This window comes from Python bivittatus, unplaced genomic scaffold, assembly GCF_059951505.1.
Source record: "Python bivittatus isolate LINGU-HERP-01145 unplaced genomic scaffold, Pbiv_v1 ctg000060_np1212, whole genome shotgun sequence".
Classification (NCBI taxonomy): domain Eukaryota; kingdom Metazoa; phylum Chordata; class Lepidosauria; order Squamata; family Pythonidae; genus Python; species Python bivittatus.
In genome coordinates this window covers 3,609,962-3,633,080 of record NW_028277044.1, presented here as the reverse complement: position 1 = coordinate 3,633,080, position 23,119 = coordinate 3,609,962, and the positions used below count along the sequence as shown (strand labels likewise).

The 23,119-nt window shown below is 37.5% G+C and overlaps 1 long non-coding RNA gene across 1 annotated transcript; it reads left to right on the top strand.

The window, feature by feature from the left end:
- The first annotated feature begins 2 nt into the window (after positions 1-2).
- On the top strand, positions 3-18,239 carry LOC148216421 (uncharacterized). The gene is made up of 3 exons (XR_015795422.1): positions 3-141; positions 8,616-8,795; positions 16,729-18,239. It is a non-coding gene; the product is annotated as an uncharacterized LOC148216421 (long non-coding RNA).
- Positions 18,240-23,119: the final 4,880 nt, after the last annotated feature.

Sequence of the window (23,119 nt, the reverse complement as noted above, 5' to 3'; positions counted from 1 at the left end):
ACCCCAAACATTTATGCCCAGTGCTGGCTGTCCCAGATTATATTGTGTGTCAGACAGGATTCACTAGCTTTGTGGCCATATAACGTTGTGGCAGAAGTGAATCTGGAACGGTATCTGTTTAGAATACTGCCTGCCTGGAAGGTAAATTTATTGCTGTTTTTAAATTCTTTGCTATGGGGAAGTTAACTTTATATATTATACAGTAATGTCTCTTGATGTTCTGTGTCTGTTTTGTTTTCTTCCCAGGCAAATGCAGAAGTATGCATTATAGATAGTGTTGCGATGTTGTGGAGTTTTCAGACTGCCAAGTGCAAAATAATGTTGCCTTGTTATTGTTGTTGTAACCTTGCAGGCAATTTACCAAATACAAAATATGTACCCTGTGAATGAATAAACAGTCAGAGAAGTGTATTTTTGCTGTTGATATATTTTTCATGGTTTTGTTGAAAGAGGGCATTGCAGCTCTTCTTTCTTTCTTTCTTTCTTTCTTTCTTTCTTTCTTTCTTTCTTTCTTTCTTTCTTTCTTTCTTTCTTTCTTTCTCTTTCTTTCTTTCTTTCTTTCTTTCTTTCTTTCTTTCTTTCTTTCTTTCTTTCTTTCTTTCTTTCCTTCTTCTGACTCTGTTCTGCAACTTTCGTGCAGGCACACTGAAAAGCTCAGTTAACTTTTGATTTCTTTGCCACTGATAGGAGTAGCAATATATACACATACACAGAGAGCCCTGCAATTTTTCTGAAGTTTTGTGGAAAACATTCAGCATGTACAATAATTCATCTATTTTATGGTTCTAGGATAAAGGTTGGGGGGAGGGCGGGAGGGAGGGAGTTCAACTGGCTTGGTTCAAGCTGGAATTGTTATGTATGACAAATACTTAAAGTATTTTGTCCATCAGAACAGAATAACATTGAAACGCTCCAGTGGAATGTTTTGAATGTTTTGAGTTTAGAACAGCCCTGGATGAACCATTAAGCAAAATGAGCATGTTGCTTAAGGGAGCAAGGGTAGGGGGCCACCACATAGGTTCTCTCTCTCCCCTCTCTCAGCTATCATGCCCGTAACTCTTTCACTGACACACCCAGCTTTAGTTTTCAGCACTTAATGAGTCGTAAAGTCTTGTCAGTTAAGTAATGGAAGGGCGGAGGGGCACCATTATTGGGCTGTGCTTAGTTGACCTTAATCCAGCCCAATGTTTTGTTTGGGGCATATTCCTACCTTGTGCATGTTTCAGTCAGGGTATAATTTTAACATTGTTTAGTGGAAGAGTTAAATAGCTATTTGCCATTTGGAATGTTTCTAAATTGATATCTCTGAACTTTGTTTCAGATGTACCTATCTCTTCCACACAGATGTGATTGAATAGCATGTTACGTGCATATTACCTCCCATCCTGCTTTTCTGTTAAGAAATTCTAATCTTGCACATAAACAAAAAAGGAAATACATACAGGTTTCTTTTCAGTTATTTGGTATTCAGAAACAATAACTATCAGTGCATGTAATGGGAAAATTAAAAATTCATTGGATTTTGTACAAAATGTTAACCTAAATGTTTTTTAAGTATTTTTGCCAACAATATGAATGACTGTACTTCATTTTAAAACCAAATTTGCTTCTTCTTTTATTTTAAACAAGAGGATTTGCATTGATTTAATCTACTTAATGCTTATCAAATTTCACCCTGCTCAATATCATGCTTGGTCTATGACCATATATTTAAATAAACTAAACTGGCTAATATTTAATAAATGACACATGAAAATAAGCATAATCCTGTTTGCTGTAAAAAAGGAAGCTGTTAGGTGATTAGATAACTGTTTTGGAATGTCTACCAGATTGAGATTTTTTTCCCCCTTCCCTTCCCTTCCCTTCCCTTCCCTTCCCTTCCCTTCCCTTCCCTTCCCTTCCCTTCCCTTCCCTTCCCTTCCCTTCCCTTTTTCAAACATAAGCTTTTGTAGGAGAAATGTATTCAATGAGTACTTTAGTAATAGGGATCAGACACACTATTTCACTGAAACACAAGTTGTTTTGTTACTGGACCAGAGACAGATGAAGCAAATGTCTGAAAAGGGGCAAGGATACAACACCTTATATAGAATTATGAAAATTAGATTATACATATGATTGCATATAGCAGCATAATTGATTGGTTTTCTGCCTTGATGAGATAAGGATAATGTGGTAATGGGGTGGTATTGCAAAGCAACGGTTGCTTGACTTAGACAAAGGATGTGTTCTATAAATAAAGCTGCTATTGATGTATTACTTTCTCAAGGTATGTTATCCCAAAGACCTGATTTCTTAGTGCTATTCTTGTTTCCATACACCTTAATCAACATTCTTGTGTCTTGTTTCTTTGGCTGTGTTGACAGTATATTTCCCTGGGAAAGTAGATTGGGGGAGGGAGTAACTTTGTTATCTTGACTCATACACCATATTTCCTACTTCATTTTGAAGTATTCAAAATCAGCAGTTTTGAACCTCTTATACAGGGTGCTCGTTTGCTTACATTTGAAAATGTTGATTTTTAGATTAATTTATTTTTATGCTGCTGATTGTAACAGATACAATAAATACATTTCTACTGTTGTTTTAGCACCACTTTTCTCACAGATCTCTGCCCATGAAATATCAGGAAAAGTAGAAGTTATCAACTGTGGAGATGATGTAAGAACATGCAGCTGATGGTATCTGGCAATATGATGACAAAACTAAACCAAATCAGAATTTGTTGTTACTTTGAATGAATATTTAGCTATGGAGTGGGCAACTGTGGTCTTTCAGATACTGTTAGATTAGAGATACAAACATTTTTGACCATCTGCTTGGGACTAATGGGAAAGATTATCATCCTTGAGGTACTCAAGATTTAGCTATGTGGACATTTCAAAAAGCTAATAATTAAGAATGAAGGGTTCATCTCTGTTTATAACTTTCTCAAATTACTGAGTTTAAAAGGTTGGGGAGAGTAAATATATACCACTCAGGGAAAGCCTCTCTCTCTCTCTCCCGCCCCCCCGCCCCCCATGTTTCCCAAACATTGAAAACTATGGCCTGTGATTAGAGGGAGCTCATCCTTGCTTTATCATCATCCTTGCTTTATCCACAACACCATCTCTGTACAGTAGACAATTAGGAAATGTGGAAATTTGTAGAGACACTGCTGGACTGTGTCTTATTTCCTAGACTAAGCAACTACCCCCACGGACTGAGTATTCAGATTGCTTTCTCTGGGCGTTTCCCATGTGGCACTATCCAGTTTTGAAGTAAGTGTCATGCAGATGAGTCAATAGAAAAACAGACATTTTACAGTTTGGCAAATACTTGGGGTAATTTTTTTAGACCTTTGTGTACAGCACAGGTCCAAAAAGCAGTCATAATCTCTTGCTTTAGAGATTATTCCACATTTAACTCATCACAGACAGCAATGCACCTGTTTCAGCTGCTCTTCCACATTTTAATTTCCCACCTATAATTTGCAGTGCCAATGAATTTCATAGAACAGCTGAACAGACGTTGGAGGGAATGCAATGCATTTTTTTTTCCTATTGAAAATGCATAAGAGGAGGAGGAGGGGCCAATGATCAGATAGCATACTGATCATTTAGCAGGAAAAATAACTCTGCAACAAATGAAAAGACTCGTGTTACGCCCAAGGTGTTTGTAGTCTATTTCAGGCAATGGGCCCTTTTCTCTGTGCTGAAATGGCTCACATTCCTGAATATTGGACCCTAAGCAAAGGATTTTTTTCTCATCCTTGTAGTTGTATTATAGGGCTGCACAAACACATGCATGAATAGCCTATTCTTTTATTCATCATAGAATGCTGGGGTTGGAAGGGACCATGAGGCTCAGTTAGTCCAATTCCCTGTCTAGTGCAGGAATCCACAATTACAGCGTCTTCAACAGATGGCTATCCAGTTTCTGTTTAAACTCTGCCATTGAGGAGTATTAGGAAGTGTTTTCCTGAAGTCCAACCAGTGTGCTTGTTGTAATTTAAGTCTTTTTTTGGGGGGGGGGCATTGTCTTTCTTCTGGAACAACTCTGAACAATATGGCCTCATTTTTTAAATATTCTTTTAGGTACTTGAAGACAGTCTCCTTTTCTCCATGCTAATTATACATAACACTTCCAAGGTGTTCCTCCTTCTTTTTCTTTCCAGGTCCCTTATCATCTTGGTTGCTGTTTTCTGGACATGCTCCAGTTTGTCAGTACCCTTCCTGATATGCCGTTCCCAGAACTGGATGCAATATTTTAAGCACAATCTAAGCAAAGCAAAATAGAAGACTGATTACTTCTGTTGCCCTTGACACTATACTTTGGTTGATGAAGCCCAAGATTTTGTTTGCTCTTTTCTTGCTTGCTTTATTGCTTTCCTTTTTTCTTTTTTCTTTTAATTTGCCTATAGCCTTGGTCTGACCCTGCTTCGGAGCCTAGACAAGGTGCCTTGCAAAAGAGGTCAGCTGCATACTGTTGGCTGATGTTCTGCATGTGGTACGCTGAGATACCCAGATCATTTTCCACATACTGCTGCCCAGAAACATGCCATCATGCCTTTGATTTTTTTTTTCCTACCCAAATGAAGGATTTGCATTTGTCCTTGTCAAGTTTCATCCTGCTGGTTTCTGTCCATGTTATCGAGCTTGTCAAGCTCCCCTTGAATCTTGATACTGTTCTCTATGGTGTTTGTCAGCCCACCATCTTACATTGTACAAATTTAATAACAATATTTTCCAGTTCTTCACCCAAGCACATGACATAGGCAGGGCTCTGTGTTACATCGCTCAGCACTTCCTTCCCACTTGAGATGGAATCCCTAATGTGCACTTGTTGTCTATGGTTTTTTAACCAGTTCTGCAATGCTAGCATTGTCCAGCCCACATTTTGCCATTTGTTTCTACTACAATCTCATGGGAGACTTAGCCAAATGCTTTGCTGAAGCTAAATTCACCTGCATTCCCTTAATCAAAGAAGCTTGTCACTCTATCAGACAGGAGGTTAATTTTTATGATTTGTCCTTGATAAACACCTGCTCCTACCAAAAACATTCTTTTCTAAATGCTGACAAAGTGACTATTTAATAATCTGTTTCAGTATTTTGCCCAAGGTAAACTTCACAAACAAGGGCCAAACATCTTTTTAAGATCCACTATAGACTTCTGGACTCATTACAGGTGCCCTCATAGATATATAAAACTCATGTGAATAGTAAAGTCTTCAAGTCAGACTTGACCCCTTGGGGACTTCACTGACATATCAACAATGCAGTTTTCTTGGCAATAATACAGACATGGTTTGCCACTGTCTTCTTCTAGGATACTTGTTGGACACCCCAGTCTAGCCTATAGCCTTGGTCTGACCCTGCTTCGGAGCCTAGACAAGGTGCCTTGCAAAAGAAGTCAGGATTCTAGGCAGGTGGAAGGAGATGGCCTATATCTAACCCTTCCCTTTGTTAAAGAGAGAGAGAAAGAGAGAGCACCTGGTGGGATTGTAAGGGTTGGGAGAGACTGACTTAACAGAGAGGATAAATTGAGCTATGCTTTTATGTACATGCATAGCCATAAATGTGAAGCAGTTCTGATTCATACATCTACCCATTCTTGCATCCAGTTCTGCCTGTAATTGCTGTATAACCTTGGGAGATTTTATGTGGCCCTCAGGCTGCAAATAATTTCTCATCCCTGAAATATGAGCCACTGTCTAGCCACGTTTTTTCCATGAAGTAATGGAGTTGCAGTCTGAATCTTCACATCTACAGTAGGTAAAAATGGAATCACCAAAAACTTGAGGACAAGGTTTTCTGCCTTTGAGAGTGTATTGAGTAAGAAAGATTGCCTTGATGGAAATAGACAAGAATTGTTACCTATGCAAAGGGAGCTGAAACCTTTCTTAAGCCCTGAGAAACAAGATAATATTCAGAATTATGTCAGACAGACGCCTCCCTGAGTCAAAGAAGAAGAAGAAGAAGAAGAAGAAGAAGAAGAAGAAGAAGAAGAAGAAGAAGAAGAAGAAGAAGAAGAAGAAGAAGAAGAAGAAGAAGAAGAAGAAGAAGAAGAAGCAGCTAATATCAATAAAAGTAGTTCTAGCCTTCCCTGTGGATTTCCTGGTATGGTCACCCTAGTGAAGTTGACAGGGAGGTTGTTTCCCCTGGTAATAGCTTAGAGACTCTATACCAATATTTAGGGAGGTATTGTTGCTCCCTTGATACAATTTCCTCCTCCTTCTTATTGTTTATAAGCATATTTTTATATATTGTATGCTCACCCACCCATCCTGTATCAGTTTATGTTACTTTACATTCATTTTCATTTTCATATATGCTTCACAATGAATTCAGACTCTGGCTTTCCTCTGTGTAGAATGTATTAAAAAATGTGCATCTTCTACTGGCATGAAGGCCATACTAGGCTTTGCTCTACATCTTGAAAGTCATACGTGTTCTGGGAGAAGTTCTGGGGGCTGAGACATCACTCTTTACAGCCATGTATCAAAACATTACTCATGATATGAGTAATATATGTAGCTCAGAGAGCCCCAAGGACTCCACAGTTCAACCCTGAGCTACATATATTCTCTTCTGTTGGTATCATTATACTTTATTCTGGTCCAATTATTACCATGCAAAAACTCATCAGCCTTATTTTGGTTGTTGTTCAGTTTGTAAAATATTTCTTTATGTGTTTATGAAGAAACCTCTACTAAAATCTTAAATGGATTTTAAAAACAAAATTTTATCCACCTAGACAATTTATTCAAAGACTGCCATCTTCTGGAACTCAGACATATGTGTACTAATGTCAACTCATTTGGCCTCATTGAATCAAATGTTAGATGGGAAGATGTCCAACTTTATTTGTAAATCCATAATAATGAATTGGATAACTCTGTCTTCCCTGTTTGCTTTGTTTCATAAATCCCACTACAAACAACATCAGTGACAGCTGAAAATGTGGATAGATTTCATAGAAACATTATGCTTAGTACAACATGGGAAAATATGATAATATTTTAATATGTGATTAATACTTGCAACATCGTTCACACTTTCAGTTTCAGTACTAAGTCTGTATAGTGTTGTTTCCACAAATCTGGATCAGTTATTTTTTCCATGGATTTGCAGAAATATTATTATGTCAACTTTCTCCAGTAGCAAATAAGATACTTACAGGGAGGGAAGAAAGGAAGATAATCAGATACACATACACACGCACACACATTTCATTGCAGAGTAGAGCCATTTTTTTTTCCACAGAGACATTTTTTAATGAAAGAAATGGGGGACTAGGGAGGAAGACCAGAAGAAAATCTTAAACTATTCAGCGATAGACAGTTTAACAGGAAATAAAACATATTTGTTCCACTGCTGCTATAATAATTAGCAGTCTCTGGGCCCTCTCCTTCTTCTGCCCAGACACAGAGTACCTCTGAAGTGTCATGACAAAGGAGCCAGATTCAGATATTTCGAAATAGAAACAACTCATCGCATAAGCACTTGTGATGAATGCCATTGTCAACTTCCTCTGACAGCCACAGGTACAGAGTGAGTGAAAAATCTATGCGTGTGTGCACACCTTGGTTGCTGCTTAGGCAAGAAGAGAGATGGTAATCCTCGCCCTCTGCCTATATGAGAGCTAAAATATTTACAGTTGTATCCATAAAATTTCCATCCAGATTTCTATGTTGCATCAGGGAGCATCCTGAGGCAGATGGCATCATTTCAGTCACACTGGCAAAGGGGAATTAACCCTGCTAGACCTTGTTGAAGACCTTGTGAGAGAAAGCAACTACCAGTTGGTATAGCTCATATCAGAGATAGGATGCCACTTATGTTGACAAGAAGTACCCTTTTTTCCCCCAAAATATGATTGCCACTTTTCTGAAAAGCTTCCTTCCTCCTCATGAAAATTCTTAGTACATTTCTTGTACTAATGAGTCCTGTTTTGATTCACTGAGAATGGCTCACGACATTTTGGAAGCCTGTTTTGGCTCCTTTTCCTTTCTTCCTCACTCTATTCATGCTATTTTCTTCCTTCCATATGTTCAAGCTTTGCATTCTATTCATTCATTTTTGTACTAAAAAGATTGTTCTATTTATATACAAATAAAGCAAGGCTGATGTTAAATATGCAAAGAAAAAAAAGGTGACAAATATTCTGAGACAGGAGAAAACACAGTAGTTCAGAGACACCTGAGATGTAACCTTTTTGGCTGGTTTAAAAAGACACAAATCATATAGGTCTGAGAAATAGCTCGATAAAGGTAAAAATGGTACATGGAAACAAATGAGGGGAAAACTTGACTATAATACAAAAACACTGAAAATGGAATATGGGATTGGCATTCAAAATGAAAGGAGAGAACTGGAGCCAAAAATGTTACAGCCATTGCAACAGGAAAAAAAGGATAGATTGGGAACAGCGGGGGCAGCATTAAAGGGCTGTGTGAGCCAGCTGGGGGAAAAAAATGCTAGCATAGATTGCATTACTGTATCTTCACTGCCATTCCTATTCTGCTTCAGGATCACTAGGAAAAGGTTCTGCTAATTCTTTTAATGTAGGATACGTTAAGGACAGCCCTTGATAGAGTTCTGTAGCTTCATTTTTTCTCCTCCCTGCCAACAGGTGATCTACCATCAATGGTTCTCCTTAACTACTCTCAACTAATGCTGCGAGAGAATTATGGTGCTGATTACACGAGACCAAGGCCAGTACCTGGAGGTAGCCTGTAGAGGAGACAGAATGGGACCACACTATCTAAAAGTGTGGTCATGTATGACTCTTTGTTGGCAGAAGCAGAGGAAGGTTTGTCATATACTTTCTGATGACAGAAACTGACCTGTGCAGTGCAGTACTAGCACTCTTTCAAGACAAAGCTAGTGCTCTTTCCAGAGAATGCTAAGCTCATGTATGATTGATCAATTATGTGCCATCAAGTCATTTTTGATTCCTAGAGACCACATAGATAGATTTTCTCCATAATGATCTATCCCTAAACTGATCTTGCAGGTCTTCCAATAGTGCACTCATCACCACTGTAACTGAGTCCATCCCCTTTGCTGGGTGTCCTCTTCTTCTCTTTTCTTCCACCTTTTCCAGCATTACAGCCTTCTCCAGAGAGCTAGGTCTTCACATAATAAGTCTGAAGTAGGATAATTTGAGCCTGGTCATGTGTGCCTTGAGCGAGAGCTCTGGGTTGATTTATTTGATGATCCATTTGTTTGTTTTGTTGACTGTCCACAGTATTCTCAGGAGTCTTCTCCAACACCAAAGTTCAAAAGCTTCAATATTCCTTCTATCTTGCTTCTTCAAATGTATATGAGGAGCCCATAAACGATCTGACAAGGGCTTCAGAGAGCACGGGTTAGGCATTATGTGAACAGATGCTTAGTCTTTCCCGCAGCTATGCCAAAGCAGAAGGGACTGGAAGGGAGAGAGGGTGCCCACAACTGCCAAAGAGCTGGGCAGATCCCAACTCCTGACCACGGTGTTGATGAAAATTGTTATATTGTGCCCATGCAAAAATTGTATTAGGAGAAGAGGGAAAACACTGGCAGCAGTAACAATGATTTTATGTTGTATCATTGGTGGGCTGGAAAACAAATGAATGCAATATCACAAGGCTATGAAATAAAAATACAAATCCTGGGACTTGTTTATGCCACAGATAGAGGGACATAATGATGACTCCATTGATTATATTAACCATACATGAAATGAAGGATTTCTGTGACTAGATTTTTTTTTTTTTTAATCCCATCTCATCATAGTGGTAAGAGAAGGAGTGAGCTTTACTTTTTTCTGTGTAGCAAGCAAAGCCATAAGACCATTCTCCATGTGTGCATCACTACAATACTGGGTATGTGTGTATATGATTATGTATAGGAAAGTACAGAATACAACTTGTTTGCATAAAGAGGACATTGGCCTTGCCTAATAATTCTTAGAACAGCAATTTACAGTTATATGTGTAGGTGTGGGATGGAGGTAACAACAGGTAAGCAGAATGAGATAACACAGGTCTTCTCCCATCAGTTCCAATGTGATATCTAAATCCCATGAATAAACAATAACGCTAATATCCAGATCTGATCTACAGAGGATGCAGATTTTTTGCATAAAGCCAAGAGCATATTTTCTTTACACCTTATTATTATCTTTCATACAGAACATACCCTAAGTTTAACTGAAAGGACATGATTGAGAGTTTAAAATGATTCTTCACTTCCATCCCAGACAATAAACACCCAAACAACAATCTTAGAAATGCCCAGCTTTCTCATCAAATCAGCTAGGGGTTGTTAACTGTGGTGAAATCAAATTCAGTACTGGAGATTTCCCTCTCCCTAACACAATAAATACGTGCATGTAATACACTCATACACTGTATTTAGGTATGTGTGCACATCTACTTGCCAAAAGTTATACTCCCAAAAAGGCAGTCAAAGCAAATTAATATTAATTGAATTAATCACTACTGATCAAACTTTATTGCCTTTTAAAGAAGTACTTAATTTATAACAATAATTGATCATCCTTCCACATGTACCATTTTTCTATCTTGCACACAAACCACTCTCACATATAGAAACACATTAAGTATTTGCACGTGTGCGTATGCTTCCACATTTTCTTCCTCCTTCCAGCACAAAGAGCAATAAAAGAAGATGATAGGATGGGGACTGGGAAAGGCAAAGGCAAAGGCCCTGAACTCACTCACTCACTCACTCTTTCTTTCTTTCCTTCCTTCCTTCCTTCCTTCCTTCCTTCCTTCCTTCCTTCCTTCCTTCCTTCCTTCTTTCTTTCTTTCTTTCTTTCTTTCTTTCTTTCTTTCTTTCTTTCTTTCTTTCTTTCTTTCTTTCTTTCTCTCTCTCTCTCTCTCTCTCTCTTTTTCTCCCCTTCTCCCTCCTTCCCTCCCTCCCTCTCTCCTTCCTCTTTCTTTCTTTCTTTCTTTCTTTCTTTCTTTCTTTCTTTCTTTCTTTCTTTCTTTCCTTCCTTCCTTCCTTCCTTCCTTCCTTCCTTCCTTCCTTCTTTCTTTCTTTCTTTCTTTCTTTCTTTCTTTCTTTCTTTCTTTCTTTCTTTCTTTCTTTCTTTCCTTCCTTCCTTCCTTCCTTCCTTCCTTCCTTCCTTCTTTCTTTCTTTCTTTCTTTCTTTCTTTCTTTCTTTCTTTCTTTCTCTCTCTCTCTCTCTCTCTCTTTCTTTTTCTTCCCTTCTCCCTCCCTCCCTCCGTCCCTCCCTCCCTCTCTCCTTCCCCTTCCTTCCTTCCTTCCTTCCTTCCTTCCTTCCTTCCTTCCTTCCTTCCTTCCTTCTTTCTTTCTTTCTTTCTTTCTTTCTTTCTTTCTTTCTTTCTTTCTTTCTTTCTTTCTTTCTTTCTTTCTTTCTTTCTTTCTTTCTTTCCAGTCTCTCTTGCATCCAGCCACAGTATTTTCTCTTTCTATAGGAAGACCATTTGTTCCTAATCTGACTTTCCCACCAAGCCTTATCCAACCCCTAACTGAACAGCTCTGCTGACATCTGCTTCCTGGCCCTCATTTTGTCTTTTCATTGCTAAAATAAATAAAAACAAAAGCAAAAAATTGCAAAAAATAAAAATGCAAGGATATTTTCAAAATAAGGGTTAAATATAAGCGATGGACAGATCATGAAAAAATAAAGTTATTACTGGTGTTGTTGTTTTAATAGGAGGAATGTGAAGGAGTGTGTTCACTTTTAGCTAAATTGCACATGATAGTCATGTTTCCTTCCTATACATTTATTTTACTTTTACAAAAGATATCTGTAGAATGTTGACTCTAAAGTAGAAGAAACCTATAGGAGAACACATCCCTTAATTTTATGTTTTTTGTCAGTTTTTAAAGTATACCACAAACATTGATTTTTGTTCTTCAGGAAAGTAGTCAAGAATTTTGCAAAAGAAAATTAATCACTGGGAACAAACTCTATTGTATCATTGTCATCTTATAACCACTTTTCCTGTTATATGATTTAGCTTATGCAGTCTTTGCACATGTTTGGTGCAAAGATAGTCACTGTGGCTCTTTTTAGCCATAATAATTTTCAACATTCAGGAACAATAAATCTTTGGTTATAGCCAAGAGGTTGAGAATGATATTAAGGAATGCATAGGTAAATGCATGGTTCACCTCTCATTTTAGCCACACATTCAAATTATTTTTTCAACTTTAACCCACTTCTACAATTTTAGGGGAATGTTATAATACCATCATACAAGGCTGTAGCAAAATTTACTGATGAATATATGATTCTAGTCCTACACGGTCAGATATCATTTGTGTGTGAAGTGACAACTGGGTATTTCTGTAGACAATAGGAGATAATTGACTGGTTCCTTGGTACAATCATATTAGAATGTTTCCAGAAATTCACAGTGATCCCACAGATCTTTAGTTACTGCAACAGTATAATTTTTATGCTTAACCCAAATTCTTGCCTCAATTTAATTTTTGCACTCTGCAAAAGCTATGTATTCTATAAACACAATTTTGAGAGACCAAAGTAACACCCCTTTTGGTTATCACAAAGACGTCTTATCACTGAGAATTATTACATTTTGATTTAATCATCCTTATTAAATGCTATTTGTATAATGAAAATCACACATAGTCATTTCTGCATTTCAGCTGCCTTGTTGAAAGGAGTCATACCATAAAGAATTTTTTGCTTTCCACTTTTGCTAACCCCACCTTTCAGGATCAGTCATCATCAGGAGATTATCTGGCATTCTGAGCTGCACTTTCAGCAAGCTAGAGTGTTGGCAACAAAAGCTGTTTATAAATGAAAATTCAGACACTTCACCATCCATTTAACACAAAAGTGTTTTTAGAATGGAAAGCTTAAGCACACACTCAAGGTCCAGCAACCATCTGGGTATTGTATGAGTTCATGAACAAGAAATAAAGATGGAAAGCAAGAAAGAACATTTTGAGAGTGTTGACAGACTGCGTTTTTTGAAAAGTGTGTGGGTAGAAATAATAGAACATGGGGGTTGTTGCAAATAATTTGAAAAAAAGAGGCAGGAAGAGATGGAAAATGCTCCAAAGCTTTCCTTCCAAAGAGGGGAAAAAAATAGAATTTCCCCAAACAGTCTCTAATTTATAGCAAATAACAGCCGTTAGCTCCCCACAGGGCTTTAAAGAAAGGATGTGACACTTAGAATTTTAGAATCAGCAAATTTACAAAAACAATATGATGTCTCTCAGTCTGTATATTGTATATGTATACAGACTATCTCAGGCTGATGTGGAAGCCTGAACAAGTTTAATGAACAGCAAAGAAGGGTAGTTCTTTTGTGAGGGCTGCAGCATGCAACACTTCCTCCAAAGTATTTTTGAACCATGCAGTACTATCAGAAAGCTGTGTGAGACCTCTGACCTTGGTGGCCCATTGACAGGCAATGACACTGTCTGGACTTGGAAGAATAACAAGTACCCAGTATGCAGACAACATATAAAACATTTGATTTGATTTGATATAAGACAGAGTTGAACACTTTTTGGGTTGATCTGAATTAACATTTTGGGATGAGACAAAGGCCAAGGGTTGAGGCAATGAACACCAGAGAGCAGGATCATGCCACAAACAAAGCTAGGGCTGGGATTTCTTACCAGGTTTGGCGGGTGGGTATTTTGTTTCTCAAATAAAGGTAAATTTATTATTTTGAGGATTATGTGACTGCCTTCCTGTAATTCCTGTCTTAAAATGTTGAAAAACCATTTTAAAGATTGTTGGGGCTGGAATAATTACAGAGATTGCAAATTGTCCCTCCCCCACTCTCCACCCCACCCCCCACCCCTCACTCCAGGGGCATTGTTTTCCTTTTAGTTGGGACTGATGCAACCAGCAAAGTAGAGATGTTGGAGTGAAAGTGATAGATGGGAGATTCCAGACTGAAACAAAGTAGTTCTGTCTGGCGAGGTAGAGCAGAATAATTTTTCCCCTTGATATCAATCCATGAAAAGGATTGGATCAATTGTACTGGGAAGTATTCCAAAGATACCCATGCTCAGATGACTTTTTGTTTGTCTGCCAGCTTCCATCCACTTTGAATTCTCATTCACTTAAAGAATCTTTCGAGCTTTGGATTGTAAGAATGAATTCAATTCCACTTATAAATTCTAAGACCAGGATGTTACAATTTGGGTTCCATCAAACAGGGGTCCATTAGCTATGTGGCCCATCAGAAACTATGGATATCTTGTTTTTCTTGCCTTTCTGTAATGGAAAAAAAAAAAAGATCATCTGCTGAGAAGCCACAGTGTATGCTTGTTCAGACTACTGAGCTGAAAGTCAGACAAAGCTTTTTTAAGCTCCTTCACAAATCTATTTGCTAGATTTATAGATTAGGACACACAAGAGGCTAAAAACAGGATTAAATTGGCAGAACAGGTATCCACACTATCATTAAAAAAAATCTTTAGCTCATTAAAGATGGGGGGGGAATTTATGTAAATAACTATTTTTTGCTATAAATAAGCTTTCTGCAAGAATAATTTTGAAGATAGTAACAACTGTTTCAGTTCTGCTCACTAGCACTAATTCAAAATCTCTAGTTTTCCAAGAGATACCACTTTTCTTTGTTAAATTCTATGGCTATCACAACGTTTCTGTCACATTGCAGTGCTTTGCATGTCTGCTGTTAAGTCAGGGTTACATAGAAAAGCAGGCAATGTGAAGTGGCAATAAGTAATTCTTCTTGACACAAAATGTCTCTCAAGAAGTGTCAAGATGAAGATTTGGCCTCAGAGGGTAGCTCTCCCTCCACCCTTTTACTTTGAAGTACATGTCAGAGAAAGATAAATTGGGGGTATTGATTCAAATTGACTTTGTAGGACTTTGATTGCTCTAATAAAAATTAAACTGAGCTGACTAATCCTGTTACATAAGTATACCCCATCATTTTCAAATAGGCTGAGATTTCACATTCAAAATAGAAACAAGAAGACATCTGAACAACATTTCTTGAAAAAGGCAGTCCACAGTTAATTCCTAGGCATCATTATTAGCACCAAAGAATAACAGCCTATTATGAAATACAGTCTTTTTTTTTTTCCCATTTGTGATAGAATAAGAGGGAGTAATGTGATGCTGGAAACAGACATTAAGCACTATTTTATCAATGTACTAACATTTTGTCATCTTTTGTTTGAGTAGAATCATTCTCAATTTATTTAAATGAGGAGTCCTCTACAAGAGAGAGAATGGAATGAGAGATTTTACTCTTGAATTTCTGATTCACAAATGCATTCCATTGAAATGCATGAAAGCCATGTTCACAATACCTCTTTGCAGTACAGTATATATTGATGGTGGTTGGGGGTAGCGTTCCTGGAACACTGTGCTTCAGAGCAATAGGTAGTCAAATTCTCAAGGCAATTGACCCCAGAGTAAATGAATGAAGCACTTCTGAAAGACAAGCTCAGTTTTCTCTCAAAAGGCATTTTTTAAAAGGCCCATCTGTTGTTCATACAAACATACACAAAAATCAAAGTGAAATGAAAGGCTTTTCTAAAAATTATTTCTTCACAAGTGAGTCTGATAATACTGCCTGAGTGGCATGGTTAAAGAGTTGGTCTGGTATAGAAAATTGCCTTTCTGAGGGTTTTATCCATCTTTCCTCTTTTGCTTGTTTGCTATCAAATGCCTTCACTTAAACTCATCTGGCTTTGATTATGTTTGGAGTTGCCTGCTTTCCTCTGATATCACTTCAAACCATCCATCTTGGCCTCAGTCCATGGTAGAAGCTGGCTGAAAGTAAGGAAGCCTGGTTCTGCTCCTTGTAAACCCACCACCCACCTTCATGCTTTAGTGTAAAGAGAGAGCCTCTCACTTGCAGTGCAATGGCACCTCACCAGGGAGTGTTTGCTCACTCCATTATATTGTTAATATCTATAGTTGCCTTGCCACTTCTTGCTAGCAAGTTCTGTGCATCTGAAGCAAAGGTTTCAAGACCAACAAATATATAGTGATTGCCATGCCACCAAACCTTGTATATTTATGTACATGCATATCATAGGTCTAATCATTGACTAAATAATTCCAAGTTCATTCCAGGGTGTACTTTCAGCACTCACTTTCACTATTTTATCCCATTTTGGTTATTCCCTCAACTTATTGAAAGATGGTGTGAAGAAAGACAAGAACAGAAATTGTTTTCTTGCACAAGCATTGTTATAGTCACACTTTTTGGATATGAAGACCAACACATAGTAATAGTGGAGGAGTTTGTTTAGTCTGAGCTGGGTCACAAATTCCAGAACTGATATGTGCAGTGAAAATGGAATATGTCAATATGTGTCAATATGTCTCTGTCAGAGTTCTCTGATACAGCTCTCAGTTCAGATAACCCCTACAAGAATGTTTATTTTGGAGATAACTCTGTGAAGAAACACATTATCCCAAGGCATTATTTTTTTTTTAAGTGTATAAGAAAAATCTTGTACATAAATGTGTACACAAATGCATTATTATTAAAAAAAACATATAAAGGGTATATGGTTTTGCATTTATTCTGTTTTGGCTGTAAGCAGAAATCACAAATTAAGTGCTAATTAAGTTAATGTATAAATGGGAGAGAGCAGCTTGCTTGAAATTGGGGATGTAAGAAGTACAGAATCATTTCCCTATTTCTGAATAGTATGCAACCCACTTTTCATAAAGTAAACTGAAGTAGATTGTTCATCTTAGCAGTTTCAAAACTGATTTTTCTTTCTCTCAATAGGCTTGGACATTCAGCATATCTACCTTGGTCTCCTTAATGCATAGCAGCCCTAGCATTTAACAAATCATCATAGGTCTGCAACCTTGGAGAGATAACAAGAGTCCCCCAACTTAACCCAAAGATCTGCCCCCTGAGAATCCTTGGACCTGTCCCTTAATTATCATCTCCATCCGCTTGGATTAAAAGAAGTTGCCTATGACTAAATCACAGGATGGTTACTTCTGGCTCCGCACTGGTGTGTTGATTATCACTAGCTCTCTCAGAAGCTTTTCACCAATACTTGTTTTCATGCATGTTCACCTCTATGGGGAGATGAGTAGACAGCAGCAATAGCATAAGTAAGAAGGTGGCTATAGAGACAGCTATAGAGAAAGGAAGACAAATGATCCAAGGAACTAACAGGAAATTGATGCTAGTCTTGTAAATGTCATTTTTGTACAAGAGTTCTATGAGAAATAATGCCTTCATAATTTTAGTATAAATAGGGATGTTTTAATAAATAAAACAGGAAAATAATCCTAGCATGTCAGTACTGCCATCAGTCAGCAACTTATAACATTGCAGGCATTATTTTTTCATTCTACCCTCATATAAGGAGGCCAAGAAAAGGATGGCTTTTGTTCAGCTGAGATGACAGACACAACAATGTGTTTAGATTTCAATTTCACTCTGTAACCTTGAATTGGATGTCTATGGAGAAAGGAGGAGCAAGTCCAGAGTTTGTGGTGTCATGACCTAGGCAAGTATCTTATTCTTTCCCTGGCTTCCAGGTATGTTGTGGATTCAGATGAGGCACTGACTTGAGTCAAAAGCCAGATGCATGAATCTCACAAGACTCTAGCCTTGGGAGGAGGCAAGTAGAGCATAGTTGCTCCCCCCCTCCCTTGAGTTCTGCCCACCTATCTGGACTGGCAGTAACACTACCTGAGTGAAGATAGGCATAATAAATGGAATTGGACTTCCTTACCATCCTTAATGCAAATACAGCTGTTGGGAACTGGGCCACTTACCCTCCAGGATAATCCAATCCAGAGGTTCCAGAATTTACTGAGTGACAATAGCATGTATTATGCTGATTGTATTGTATTCTTATATTTGTTGTTCTTTGCTTTGAATCCGTGTATGCTGTCCAGGGTCAGGCTATGAGATGAGCAACCTTATAAATTGTTATATAAATTGTTCAAATAAATAAATAAACAAACATCAGGAAGTGGTCCTTTCAATTAGGAGTTAAAAATTGGGAGCAAAAGTGCTGCTTTGGGCAATTGTAAAGAAATGTGGAGGAAATCTCAATGGACCCTTAAGGGGAAAAAGACAATTCAGTCCTGGGAAAGGGAAGGTGTAAGAGGGAAATTCTGGCAAACTTTCAAGATACTGTTATTATACCCCAATGCAATAAAGTAGCAATCCTGTAATCTGTTTCCTCATTTTTCTATTAACTATTCATCCATTCCTTTGTCAAGATTATCTTTTCCATTCCTTTACATGTGGAGGGACTTAAAAGAACCTGATTTTCCAAAGGCTTCATGATCTCTACTCTCTCTTGGTCATCTAGGAAAGGGTGACAAAATCCTTTCTAAAATTCTGGGTCTCCACTTACATTGGAAAGGTGTAAAAGTAGTACTATTCTGGAGTTACTTCAGCTTTGTCCAAAATGGACAACTGAATTTGTTATTCAGTTCGCACAGTAGGTGAATGGAACTCCACAATTATAAAATCAAGAGTGTAACAGTGAGAAAGAGAAAAACTGACTTACTGTAAATAAAAATGCCACCCAAGATGCTCTTATTTGTCCAGGAAGATAGAAAGCAACTTTTATAGTAATAGGCTAATATTTTATCACTGTAAGAATATCTGCATCTTTAGCCTCAAACCACAAATATGTCTGAATGTAATTTAGTACCTGTTAGGAATCATGAAAAGACATCAGTATTAAAACCAGCACATTAGAAGACAGAAACCTGCAGAGGCCCAACTTCAATGGCAATAACTCTTCAGCATTTCATGACCTACTGACTACAAGGGCAGAATGAATAGATAGCAAAATGGGTCCCCTCTTTGTCTATCTCTCTGCCTGCTCTTGGTCCAAGAGATTGTTAATCTGAGGTCACTTCCTTTTGTCTTTCCACATGGGAGCATATGCACTTCAACTTTCCTTCTGGCGGGATATAGATTTGATTGATTGATGGATTGATTGTATGCCATCAACTCATTTTCGACTCCCAGCGACCACATAGATAGATTTTCTCCATGACGATCTGTCCCTAATCTGATCTTTCAGGTCTCCCAACAGTGCACTCATTGCCACTGTAACTGAGTCCATTCACCTGGTTGCTGTTCTTCTCTTTCCTTCAACCTTTTCCAGCATCAGAAAGATATCACTGTATTGTACTCCCTGGAGATAAATATAATATCTGTTATTGTTATAAACCTGCTGTCAGAACCTGCATCCACCAGCAATTGTTAATTTACAAAGCATAGCAGTCAATGGGAATTTGATTGATTTGCTTCTGCCAATTGTGACTAGGGAGGGGGGCTAGTAGTTAATGGTTGTAATAGGAGTAGTACTGGGAGATGGTGAGGAGCTTAACCGAATATGGGCAATGAGGCCCGACCTGATTGCAGGCAAGGCCAGTGGGGGCCTGATGGCCAGGAAGGAGCTATGTATCCTTGGGAGGAAGGAAAGAGGTCACCACCAGGTGAAGAGGAATTGAGGTGCCATGGCAACAAGGGGAGGGGGGATAAATAGAGGGAAGTTTACCCAGGCTTTAGTTTTAGCAATGTTTTGTTTCAAGCTGCATGTACTACACAATAAAGGAGCATTTATCTGAACCAGGCCTGGTTTCATGAGAATTCTTCTGAATTGGGTTTTGGACTTTGTGGACTTGACACCTGCTTCATGAATCCTTCCTCAAATTACATTCTTCTCTTAGGAATGCTAATGTAAACACCCAGAATGCTTCTACTTCCAACAAAAACTCAGGTTTGTACAATAAGTGGGGGGAAAAATGGAAAATTAGCTATTGCTTGTGTGTGTGTACGTATGTGTGTCTTGTTTAGTTTTAAACTTTCATAATTTTAAAAAGATCATTAATGATTTACTAGATTTTTGGGGGGGTGTAATAATCAGATATTTATATTCAGTGATTTCTGTATCCTTTGGGTTTTAATTAGTTGCTCAGCCTCTACAAGAAAGTTTCTTAATAAGATTTTGAATTTATTTGCCAGAGTCTTACTTGAAGTGACTTTGTAATTAATTGTGTATCAGGAAAAAAAATGATAAAAAGATAAAAGAACAAAGGGAGGGAGACACCATCTGGTTATTCATTTCTTGTGTCAAAGAATTATGCATTCCATGATAAAACTGAAAAAACTGGCAATGTTTTGAATTTCAGTATGAAAATCAGGTAGGCTGATTCTTTATATGAATTTAGCAATCTGTTTGACTGAGAAGAGATACATAGTTAACATTTAGATTGCTAAATTTGTCTTGAGAGATTTCCTTGTTCTAGTCAGAAGTACTGTATGTGCTATATCACTAATATATTACTTGATCAGATTTACCTTAAACTAAAATTAGCTATTTTCTCTTAATTACTGTCTTCTCCTGTAATCTCTCATGAAGTATGATCTTACACTGACTTTACGCAAGACATTCATAGCTTGTAAAACTAGAGTAGCCTTCTCTAACCTGTATTCTCTACATGTATTGGACTACACTTCTTGAATTCCCAGTCAGAATAGGGTTTAGCCATGCTGCCTGAGAATTCTGGAAGTTGTAGTCCAGCATATCTGAAGAGAAAGAGGTCGGGGAATGCTGATGACAATGTCTATGACAATGTCTAGGGCACAAGCTTTGAAATCATGCTTTCATCATTGCCTTGCAGTGTTAGGGACTCTTCACATCCAGAACATAGGAAGTGGAAATATAGGAATGTAGGAAGTAGAAAACAACTCCTCCTCCCCCTCCTCCTCCTTATTCTTTGCAAAACCTGCACATACAAAAGGGATAGACTTGAAGTGTGTTGCTGCAATCACCATCTTGACTTTTTTAACCCCTTCTTGCAGACTCCCTTGACAAACACATAACCTGATGATAAAATGAATCAGAAAGAAATATTTTGCCTTAATTTTGTTGGATGTTTGTTCTGTGTGACCATGGGGAGAATTTGTATTATTCTGGATAGCATAAGTCAATTATTTCAACAATGCTTTAAAACTTCTCTTTATTATATTATAAATCAGTAAAAATGTAAAATATGGAACAGCAGTTTCTAGTTGCGTTCATCCATAACTGTCTTCCACTACATTGTTGCATTATGAATTTCTATTTTTAACATCTGCATTAAAATAATCAGTTGTAGATATATGTGTGTGATATATGCATGCACACACACAGATTGCCTATCTTTCTCAACATGCCAATTTCTAAATAGGTTTTCATTCAATATATACATTTCTAAATTTTATTCCAGAACACGTATGTATCTCTCTGTGTGTATGTGTGTATATACATATACATATGCATATACATATACATCCTGTATATGAAGTATATTATTAGAGAAGTATGTTCTCTGTACTTTTGTCCAGTTGTGGATAAAATATATTCTAATTGAATTTCCCAAAGATTTAATTCTTCAAACATCTCTATAAAAGGTGCACAAACAAAATGGTGCAAAATGATTTAAAATAAGCAGCCGCATCTTTGGCTTGCATGCTTATTTCTGAAGCATATATGCAAATGAAATCATCCCTTCTTCCTAAAGGAGAGTTAGGAATTTGCTTATATCTTAATCTGAAAGGTATTGTTCATGGTTTATGTTCTGTACTGCTGATTTAGCAGAGAAAGAAGTAAAAACATAGACACAGAAGATTGGATTAAAAAAAAACATACTGAATTATTTTTTCTGTTAGGAAAAGCACTGGAAACAAGATGACTCGTGCATATTCTGCTATGACAAATAGCACATGTGATTTTTCATGTGTATCCAGGGCTGTCAACATCAACAGAGGTGAGAATTTCTAGAAGATCTATCAGTTCTGAACTATAAATACATGGACGACCACTAAATTTAAGAGTTTTCTGTATCTCCTTGCTGCCATCTGGTGGTCATCTAGATTCTTGCAGCCTGGATCTAATACCTGATAGGACATCCAGTGTCTTGTGTAAACCAATTCAGATTACATTACTAATTTAAATAGATATCCTAATGATAAAAGCTGTAGTTACTCCCGACATCACAATATATAGATTCATTCCTTTAGCGATTTTATGCTTGGAGATACGAGGGGTGTAAGAATGTTGGAGTCAAGTTCCCAGTGCAAATATATCAATATTGTCATATCCCTAGTTTCTCTATAAGTCTTCAAATGTTTCTTAGAAAAGCAGCTCGGCTGTTTTTATCAGTCTACAGACACAATCCCAAATAGCCATTTTAACAATAACAAGATACCTATGAAGCCTCATGCAAGAATATGGGTCCTCCTACAGATTTTAACTCTTCATTAATCATAGTGCTATAATAGTTTGTCATTAGTGGTACTATAGAATATTGAATATTTAGTCTGTAAGTGCTTCTAGAACTCATAATTTCCAGCACACCTTATGTTTAACATATAAAAGGCCACCCACCACATGAGGAACATTGAGAAGTGTGGCTCGTGAGAACGTTCCTCCCACCTTTGCCCGAGTAAAAACTGCTGAGGTTATTTACAATGCTAGTTGCATATCTAAACCAAGACTGGGCAATGTGTAGTTTTTCAGAAGTCATTGAACTGAAGCTCCTGTCATCCCTTATATCGGAAGATACACATTGTTCGTTGCTGAACCTAAAATTAGTGTCTGTTGTTTTTCCTATGAATTTTATGCTGCTAACTCCACAAGTTTGCTTTTTAGACTTGTGGTTAAATCTATTTGCGTATAGATATGTGTATGGATTTTCTGAGCATTTTGCTTTTGTGTACAAATGTGGATATGTATACTCTGAAAATGCCTAGTCCTAATGGTTCAGTGCCAGCAGAAGGAGATTATTACTTCCTACTATATTTAAACACCAAATACATTAGGGAAAGATGTGTGGCAAACTGACTTTTCAGTCTGTGTTTTTTGTTCCTGAAATCCTAATGCATGTCTACTCATTAGTAATCCCCAAGTGGGTGTAGTATTACTGTCTTAGATTTTTTTTTTTTTCTGATTTTCTTCTGATATATTTGGTTTTGTTTTGTTTAAATTATGTTTAATAAGGCTTAAAAACATCTGGCAGAAATATTGACGGCTGAAGCTGAAATGATTCTAAACCACCTTTTGATTTTACTGATTGATTTAAAATTTTCTTAGAATGTTATTTGGACAGCCTGCAGGAGAAAAATACAATGTTTTGAGCATAAG